The following is a 9,505-nucleotide window of genomic DNA, read 5'->3' as shown; positions in this document are numbered from 1 at the left end:
TGAGGTTAGCCAAACTGATTTGTATACTCAATTTATAGAGGCACATCCACACATTAGGATTGGGTAGAGATCTTTTGAGAGGTGTAAGTCATGGTTTTTACGATGTTCTAAGGAGCGGGATACATGTTGTTGTCGATACCATGTCGACTTTCGATTGTTTAATGATGTCTTTCGTTCCCTCATTGGACACAAGGGAGTGGTTCCTACTAGTCCTTGTGACTTCATTCAATCTATATTGTGTCCACGAGAGGAGGATGTGTTGTACCATTCACTTGATTGTGTGGAGGGGAGATGTGCTGCCTGCTTTGTACCATTCAAGAGGATGGTAGTAACATGGAGATTGTGCATTGATGGAGTTAAGAGTATGTTACACACACATTAGATGGTGGTGGATAGTCTAGGAGGTTGCAAAGTGGGAGGAACAATAGTTTTGCACTTGCCTTAGTACATTTCCCTTGGGGTTGGGGGGTCACTATGTATAAACCCCTTATTTCATGTGCGTTCAAGGCCTATTTTTAAAATCCCTTATTTGTAAAATTTTCATAAATAAAATGTACCCCTTTTCTATACAAATCTATAAAATTTTCCCAAAACTATTTCAAATAGTCCCTTATGAATATTTATTTCTGTAAATTTTAGAAATAAAAAATGTCCTTTTGTTGAACTCATGTGATAGGGTTACATATGATGAGTGACCCCCCTGAGGGGGCAGTTGCCTCAATGGTGGACTTTGCAAAGAATTACACTTTTGCACCACAACATGAGATTTAGTCCGAGTATTATTTTTTTGAGCAAGTAACACTTTTTTGTTTGTGCTCTCCCTCGTTGGTGTTTAAGTGTTAGTGTGTATATTAATGTAGATGAATTAGTGATGTTTTAGGTGTAAATACTGTTAACTAAGTGTGTACATGTATGTTAATATTGTACATGTTAAATAAATAGTTGTCTTTTTTTGTAGGTTGCTATATTCGTGCACATTAGCTACCATTATGCACAGGCACAGCTGGATGGGGTTGATAGCACCCTTGACTCACGAGTGATTATTAAAGAGTATCACTTCTACATCAGTGATGACCGTTCGCATGATGCACACTTTGTACACCATTTCTTTGCTTTTCATGATAGATTTTTGAGAGACCACGGAGTCACATTATAGTAGTGTTAGATTTGGTTTGATGGATGTGGTGCACAGTTCAAATCTACTAGATAGTCTTTTTGGTTCTGTACTTTGAGACTGGGCATGGGAAGGGAGAACATGATGGTGCAGGCGCTGCATGTGTGAAGCATGCTTTACAACACCACCAGTTGCGGTATGGTGTTGATCGGTTTAGGGATGCACAACATGTAGTTGAGTGGTGCAAACAGCACTTGAGTACTAGTGCTACTTCTTCTTATCATGCAATCACATACAAATAGCCTGATGGTGAGGCACTTCTTTCGGTCTATGGATGATTGATAGTATTGATCAACCTTTTGCATGTTTTTGTTCTTCATGTGTTGATAGCAATTGGGGAGGATGTCCCATGATAGCATGAGCTGATCCATGGACACAGCATGTGCTTTCTCCCTACTAGCCTTGGGAGGTAGTGCTTGATGTTTAGGATGTCGGGTTCATTGTATCAGTGATATGATTTCACTTTTAGATGTATTTCAACATTACACGTTGAGTCGAATGTAATCTTCACTATTGCGTGTTTTTCACCATTGTGTATTTTTGCCCCTTCACATAGGTAACAAATTGCACATATGAAATTGGGGCATTTCACCTTCCCGGGCCTAGATTCACTATTCGATGGACATCCAACTTTGCACAAACATGGAAAATTTTGTTTCTAAGGCCTGTGCAAAGTTTCATGCCATTCCAACACATGGACATACCGATGTCCTTCACCATTGCGCATTTTGCTCCTTGACATGTATATGTAACTAGGAGCACATGTGAAATTGGGACTTTTGACCTTCTCGGGCCCACATTTGTTGTCCAATGGACATCAACTTTGCAAGCACATGGAATTTGTCAAGCCTAAGGCCCATGCAAAGTTTCATGCCAATCTGACACCTCGAGATGCTAATGTCCTTCCCTGTTAGGTATTTTGCCCCTTCACACACACATGATATACTCATGTGGAATTGGGGCTTTTGACCTTCCCGGGCCCACATTCAGTGTTCGATGGACATCCGACTTTGCAAGCACATGAAATATGTCAAGCCTAAGTCCCGTGCAAATTTTCACACCGATCCAACACTTGGACATGCCAATGTCCTTCCCTCGGGGGGGTCACTATGTATAAACCCTCTATATCACATGCGTTCAAGGCCTATATTTAAAGTCCCTTATCTGTAAAAAATTTCATTAATAAAATGTACCCCTTTTCTATACAAATCTGTAAATTTTTTCCAAAACTATTTTAAATAGTCCCTTATGTATATTTATTTCTGTAAATTTTACAAATAAAAAAAATCCTTCTGTTGAACTCACGTGATAGGGTTACATATGATGAGTGACCCTCCCGAGGTCCTTCCCCGTTAGGTATTTTCCCCCCTTCACACTCATATGATATCCTCATGTGGAATTGGGGCTTTTGACCTTCTTGGGACCACATTCAGTGTCTGATGGATATTCAACTTTGCAAGCACATGGAAACCATCATGTCCTCGGGGGGGTCACTCATCATATGTAACCCTATCACGTGAGTTCAACAGAAGGATATTTTTTATTTCTAAAATTTACAGAAATAAATATACATAAGGGACTATTTAAAATAGTTTTGGGAGAATTTTACATATTTGTATAGAAAAGGGGTACATTTTATTAATGAAAAATTTACAGATAAGGGATTTTAGAAATAGGCCTTGAACGCACGTGGTATAGAGGGTTTATACATAGTGACCCCCTCGAGATCATGTCTAAGTCTTGTGCAAATTTTCACACCAATCCCAACACCTGGACATACCAATGGCCTTCCCTATTGTGTATTTTTCCCCTTCACATTCACATGATACTCATATGGAATTGGGGCATTTGACCTTCTCGGACACACATTCAATGTCCAATGGACATTCAACTTTGCAAGAACATGGAATATATTAAGCCTAATACCCATGCAAAGTTTCATGGCAATCTGACACTTGGACATGCCAATGTCCTTCCCCGTTAGGTAATTTGCCCCTTCACACACATAAGATATACTCATGTGGAATTGGGGCTTTTGACCTTCCCGGGCCCACATTCGGTGTCTGATGGACATAGAACTTTGCAAACACATGGAATCTATCAAGCCTAAGACCTGTGCAAAGTTTCACATCAATCCAACACTTGGACATAGATGGAATATATCAAGCCTAATACGTGTGCAAAGTTGCATGCCAATGTCCTTCCCCATTAGGTATTTTTCCCCTTCACACACATAAGATATACTCATGTGGAATTGGGGCTTTTGACCTTTCTTGGGCCCACATTCAGTGTCCGATGGACATCCAACTTTGTAAGCACATGGAATATGTCAAGCCTAAGGCCCTTGCAAAGTTTCTTACCAATCTGACACCTGGACATACCAATGTCCTTCCCCATTGTGTATTTTTCCCCTTCACATACATGTACATGATACTCATGTGGAATTGGGGCATTTCACCTTCCTGGGCCCACATTCGATGTCCAATGGACATCTCTTTTCATAAACATGGAAACCATCAAGCCTTAGCCCCATGTAAAGTTTCTTACCAATTTGACCCTTGGACATGCCAATGTCCTTCCCTGTTGCATATTTTGCCGATTCACACACATATGATATACTCATGTGGAATTGGGACATTTGACCTTCCTAGGTCCACATTCGGTGTCCGATGGACATACAACTTTGCACATACATTATAACCATTGTGTCTAAGTCCCCTAAAAATTTTCACACAAATTTGACACCTAGACATACCAATGTCCTTCCCGGTTAGGCATTTTGCCCCTTCACATGCGTAACAAGGTGCACATGCCAACAAAGGTTTACACCAATTTGACACCTGGTCATGCCAATGCCCTTCCCCAAATGTTGTGTATTTTGCAAAAACATGAATGCCCCATATCGTTTTGCATATGTTTGGCATAGCAACATCTCAATCCATATGTAAACAAGAACATTTGAATCTAGGACTCCTTAACACAACATTTGAATCCATATGCAAACTACAAGTGAAACACATATCGAGACCATATAACAATTCAAATCACTTTTTTACAACCATTGCAATGAATACGTATAATAGAGCTAAGCCAACAACTCTGGGTCTATAGCTACTCTAAATCATCATCCTCGATGGTTGATCGAGGTCTTTGGGCTTCCCTCCGACACTCTCCACCTACCACTTGATCTGCTATTGTGGCATGCTGTGAGATCCATCGTGCACTACAAGGGGGCTCTGTACCTCGTAACATGCATACTGCATCTTGCATCTACATCCTACGTGCCTCCTGCAACATCCGATGCCTGATACTCCACAAACAATAGTCAGCTCTGACTTGTATCTCTAACTCTAAACGAGTCGACCTCTCAGCATCCGAGATGCACTACTCCTACTCTAGTGCCTCTGTACCACCTGCCTGCAGAATCACCTCCTCGTGGCTCTCTCTCAATACATGAGCCAACTCACTATCATCAAAGTCCTGATGCATCCATGGAATGGGAGCTGGCTCCTCAACACCGTCTAGAATGTCAAAATAGCCCTCCTCTTGTGCAATCCTCTCAATGGCCTCTTGCATCGTGTAAGAAGCGGGCCTACCAGTCACTGGGTCCATCTCAACATGCTCTCCAGGATACAATGAGTCCATACCCAAAGCCCGATATGTGATGAGGGGAACATCTGATGTGCAACAAGGGCATCTAGGCCTAATAGTGAATGATCGTACAATGCAATCAAAATGGAACAAACGCCCACAACCAAGTCCATAAAATCCTATCCCATCAAAGTCTTTCACACACAGTATGACGAATAAACTTTGCCATTGTATCTGAAAGTCTCGAGCGTCCTAAAAACTATGACACAGGCTGTGAATACAAGGCTATGTCTGGATCCATATATGCTATCGTACTGCCACCACACTCCTCAAAATGACAGACCTACATGCAAAAGTGCTCGGCCCTATGCTTTACAATCCTACGCCTAGTGGTCTCATCATCTAGGTGAGCCTGTGTATCCTAAACCTAGTCTTGAAGGCAATTCTGAGTGTTGCGCAACTAATCCCGTGTCTCGCTCAACTCTATCCTCAATCTCTCAATAGTGTGCATCAACTCATGAACATCCATAGAAGGTGCTGATGCCTACATAGATATCATGTGCACATGCTATAAGTATAAATCCTACCTTGATGCACTAAGAGTTAAATATGAAGCATGAAAACAAATAAGTGGAACATACCCTGATAGGAGCAACAGGCGCTACAGTCATATGTGATGAGCCAACGTCTGTGCCACTACTAGACAGTGCCAGTTCCTACATAGATATCATGTGCACATGCTATGAGTCTAAATCCACCTTAATGCACCTAAATTTTTCTATGTCACCTGAAAACAAATAAGTGGAACATATCATGGTAGGAGCAATAGTCGCTACAACTGCATGTGTGATGAGCCAACATCTACACCAGTACCAAATGGTGCGGGTGAAGATACATGCTACATGTGGCAATAACCAAACACATAAGAGCTATAAAATTCAAAGTATACCTTAAAATAAGAAAACATTTCAAAATTATACATAGCATGTCAGTAGGTTGAGTCTCTGGTCATGACATAGTGCTGAGCATATGTTGAAACGACCAAGCAACGGACCTCACACCCAAAGTGATGTGAGATCCCACCTCTTGTATAGAAGATGAGGTAATGAATGTTCCTCAAACATCTATTCCACCAGCACCACACCCTCCATGTCGCTGATCCTACTTCCTTCCACTACTAGCTCCACCACTAGGCCTTACACTAGAGTAGTCCACTCTATGTCCCAATACAAGCTCGGCATACAACTACATGCCAAATGATAATGGTATCTGATGATTATTAGGCATTCTTCCATTGTTAGCGGCCACATATGGACTATAGATATGTGATGCTACTAATGGGTGAGAAAACCTAGATATCATAAAGGGTTTCCCCCTCTCTATCCTATTGCCATGCCTATCTAAGAAGATATCTAAGATAGCATCCCTAATACCAGGCAACCTCTTAACCTCATCATATAAAAGACCTTGGGATATGGTAGCAAAAAGAGAAGAGTGTGTGTCCAATCCTCTAAGTCTGATGTACTACCTAAAGCACGTAATGATGCAAGCATGGAATCTAGGTTTGAAACAAGATGGAGGATAGCATGGATATCATGTGCCCTACCACGAATACTTGATAGTTCACTCTCAATAGATGATATAACATCAACTAGGGACATCAAACCAGCCATGGCAAAGAGAATCGTGAAAAAAAGGGCCAAAATGCTATAAGGAAATGCTAAAGACTAAGGCAACTAATGGTAAGTACCGAAAGAGAGTAGAAAATAATAAGCACCAAAAGAGAAGAGTGACTTAGTAGGAATAGGGAGGATTCCTTTGGCTTCTTTGGTGAGGAATAGGGAGGACTCCTTTGGCTTCTTTGGTGGGGAAAGGACTTGAGGATGGAGTGAGGGAAGACAAGGAGAATGAGGGAGTGGGACCTTTTATCTTAGAGGGGGTGATATTTTGAAAACTGTGCTTATGGGATTTTTAATGCCACGTGGCATCCATACCTTGATCGATGTGATTGATCCCTTATTTGAAAGGGCCAATATTAACCTATTCAAAGGGCATATTAACCTATTAAAAGGGCTATCATTGTGGTGACGCATACCTCGTTTGAGGTATTACATGCTTTGTTACATGCAAAGCATGCATACATGGCCATGTAAATACCTCGATCGAGGTATTTACATGGCCATGCATGCATTACCCCATTGCATGAATGCCACATAAGTGACATGACCCACGGAATTTGAATCCATTACCTTGTTCGAGGTATGCCACATAAGTGACATAACCCACCACCTATACATAACTTACCTCGTTGGAGGTATGCCACATAGGTGACATAACCCGCAACGTCTACATGCCTTACCTCATTAGAGGTATTGTGGGGCTTGCCACTTGGATGCCATGTATTGCATATGTGTGACACAACCTGCCAATTCGTGCCACCTAGCTCGTTCGAGGTATTCTGGGGCTTACCACCTTGGCTGCGACTTGGATGCCATGTCAAGTGCAAATACCTCAATCGAGGTATCCCTTGCCAAGCCACATTGCCAATGCCTTCCCAAGTCACATTGCCAATGAGGTGCCATGTCACATTGCCAATGAGGTGCACATACCGGTATTTAGCTGTTGAGGTGTTGGTACCTCAATTGAGATATTTGAGTCCCCGAATCTCCAATGGATGACATTTGGCAGAATTGGATTGCTTTAATCACCTCGATCGAGGTATGCTGCCCGCCCTTTGTATTTTTTGGGACGTGGGTGTCACATGCTTCCCGAAGTGGTCAAAAGGTGGACACCCTTACCTTGCAACCACCCCTACCACTGGTACATAAGATACTATTGGTGGTAGTAATAACATTATCGGCAATAGTGTTCATTATCCTAGTGGTATAAATACTGGTGATAATATACACCGTTGGGATAATGTACATTACTGCCGGTAATGTTATTACCACCACTGGTAGTATCTTATGTACCGACAGTGCTGTGGGTTGTAAATTCCCAGTTTCCCGAATAACTCGTAAGAGTGCTCTCAACGAAAGCAAGAATGGAAGAGGGAGAGAGAGAAACAGAGAGCCACACAAGTTTTGGTGGGTGCAGAACACCCTAATCTTCTTTTTCATTCATTTATATATGTGTTTGAGTATTGTACATAACCGGGGTAAAGGCACAGTGACCTTTAACCCCCACAACCTCCCACTTAAAGGACAATGTGCCTTTAAGGGAGAACAACCAGTGAGCAGACTATCCAATGCCCATCAATACATGACAATACTCAAACCGCAGACTAGGTAGACTCTTCATCAGCATATCTGCAGGGTTATCATCTGTATGAACCTTGACAAGCTCTATGCGCTTATCCTCAAGTACCTCCCTGATGAGATGGTACGTGACCTCAATGTGTTTGGTCTTTGCATGAAAGACCGGATTCCGTGCGAGCTGAATAGCACTCATGGAATCACTATGCAATGTCGTGCACAAGACGACAAGGAAGACGAGGAAGGAGGCGCAGAAGGAAGCATGGAAGGGAGCGAGAATTAGTCGTAGAAGTAGTGCTAGCTACTCTTTTTTGTACTTAAAGCCACTGGCTTGGCTTCGTGCCTCTTGTATATACACTCCTCTTATTTTTTGTACTTGAAGCCACATGACGTGGCTTAGCTTCATGCTATATATACATACAAGCACTTTTTGAGCTTTCAATTTTATTGCGTTTTGGACTTGTAATGTTTTATTTGGGATTGTAATTAAAATGCGATTAGTTGTAAGAATTGAATTAGCCAATGTGGAAATGGGATTCTTGTAACTATATAGCATACACAACATACACATCATTCTATAAATTTTTAAAAAAAATATTATAAGACGCGTCTATCAGCACGTTTATAAACGCATCTATATACGCATCTATCTGTCAACAAGCGTCTATTTTTACGTCTACAAACGCGTTTATAAGAGCGTCTATTTTAGCGTCGTTTATCTGCATGTCTATACATGCCTGTCTTATATAGATGCAGGTCTCTAGACATGCAAATAGACGTGCCCGTAATTTTTTTATTTAGTTCAACAAACGCATTTGTGTGCGCGTCTATGGGTGCTTTGTCTTGTTATTAATGATCTTCACCTATTTGAGGCCTATTTGCACTCTCAAAAGCACTGCTAAGTAAACAGAGTAGAACTAAAAGCACCTAGGTTAAGAGTGATCAACTTCAAAAAATAATTTTCCACCATTGATTCAATGCAATCCAAGACCAAAAAAGAAAATGATAAGATGAAAAAACAAACTTAAATTATGTACATCCAAATTAGAGATCTATTTATGCAAGAAAGCATAACGTCCTAATGCATCCTAATGCGAAGGCCAATGAGAGTATAAAGAGAGAACAGCTTTATAGAATTGTCTAGGACATTTTGGAATTCTATTGTTGACAGTTCCTTTTGTGATGAGTATGACACAAACCAATCTACCCAAACATGCATGTTGCATATTGGGAGCTTTTGGACGTTTTTTATTATAAAACACCCTTTTATATATTAACCTTTGGATCTTATTTTATTTCCTTATGTATATATAAATATGTAACGGCCAACTAATAAAAAAACCCATCACATGATAGGGTTACATACATCAAGTGATCCCCCTAAGAAAATGTCATTGTAGCCCTTCTTAATTTACCTCCCTCTCCCGATTCATCTGAAAAAGTAGGATTTTCACTTCCACTCAGTCACCTTTCCTGCAACTTTGTA

The sequence above is a fragment of the Dipteris shenzhenensis genome, chromosome 12, assembly GCF_047967505.1.
Source record: "Dipteris shenzhenensis isolate YYH24624 ecotype China chromosome 12, Dip_SZ_1.0, whole genome shotgun sequence".
In the NCBI taxonomy this organism is placed as follows: Eukaryota; Viridiplantae; Streptophyta; class Polypodiopsida; order Gleicheniales; family Dipteridaceae; genus Dipteris; species Dipteris shenzhenensis.
Note: the sequence above shows the minus strand (reverse complement) of the source record.